Source organism: Perkinsus marinus, assembly GCF_000006405.1.
Source record: "Perkinsus marinus ATCC 50983 genomic scaffold scf_1104296970770, whole genome shotgun sequence".
In the NCBI taxonomy this organism is placed as follows: Eukaryota; Perkinsozoa; order Perkinsida; family Perkinsidae; genus Perkinsus; species Perkinsus marinus.
The window spans coordinates 1-976 of NW_003202332.1; the positions used below are offsets into that span (position 1 = coordinate 1).

The window sequence follows — 976 nt, forward strand, 5'->3', positions numbered from 1 at the left end:
ACTTCATGGCACACATGGTTTCCCATCTGACACGCTGAATAGATCGCAAAACTCTCGCTGCTCATAGAGGGGCCTCCAATACATAGTGTTCTCAAAGGGGTCAATTCATTGGAGATCGCTTGTTGGCAGACCAACAATCTTCTTGTACCGTTAGCTTCGGCATGTATTCCGACGAGTCACAAGGGTATACAATCAACACCAACATCTGTACGGCCAGTGGCATCCGTATATGGGCGCTTTCCGGCGTAAAGACGATCTCGATGGGACTCGAACCCACAATCTTTGGTTCCGTAGACCAACGCCTTATCCATTAGGCCACGAGACTAATGAGTTTGAGATTTGTCCCACCATCTCTGCGCCCCATTGACTTCATGGCACACATGGTTTCCCATCCGACACGCTGAATAGATCGCAAAACTCTCGCTCCTCATAGAGGGGCCTCCATTACATAGTGTTCTTAAAGGGGTCAATTCATTGGAGATCGCTTGGTGGCAGACCAACAATCTTCTTGTACCGTTAGCTTCAGCATGTATTCCGACGAGTCACAAGGGTATACAATCAACACCAACATCTGTACGGCCAGTGGCATCCGTATATGGGCGCTTTCCGGCGTAAAAACGATCTCGATGGGACTCGAACCCACAATCTTTGGTTCCGTAGACCAACGCCTTATCCATTAGGCCACGAGACTAATGAGTTTGAGATTTGTCCCACCATCTCTGCGCCCCATTGACTTCATGGCACACATGGTTTCCCATCCGACACGCTGAATAGATCGCAAAACTCTCGCTCCTCATAGAGGGGCCTCCATTACATAGTGTTCTTAAAGGGGTCAATTCATTGGAGATCGCTTGGTGGCAGACCAACAATCTTCTTGTACCGTTAGCTTCAGCATGTATTCCGACGAGTCACAAGGGTGTACAATCAACATCGACATCTGTACGGCGCAGTGGCATCGTGTATATGCGCACTTTTC

General features: G+C 48.8%; 2 non-coding genes across 2 annotated transcripts; both read right to left on the reverse strand.

Moving 5' to 3' along the window:
• Positions 1 to 252: 252 nt before the first annotated feature.
• Positions 253 to 325, reverse strand: Pmar_PMAR028461. The gene has a single exon. It is a non-coding gene; the product is annotated as a tRNA-Arg (tRNA).
• A 293-nt stretch (positions 326 to 618) lies between these two features.
• On the reverse strand, positions 619 to 691 carry Pmar_PMAR028462. Its single transcript has one exon. It is a non-coding gene; the product is annotated as a tRNA-Arg (tRNA).
• Positions 692 to 976: the final 285 nt, after the last annotated feature.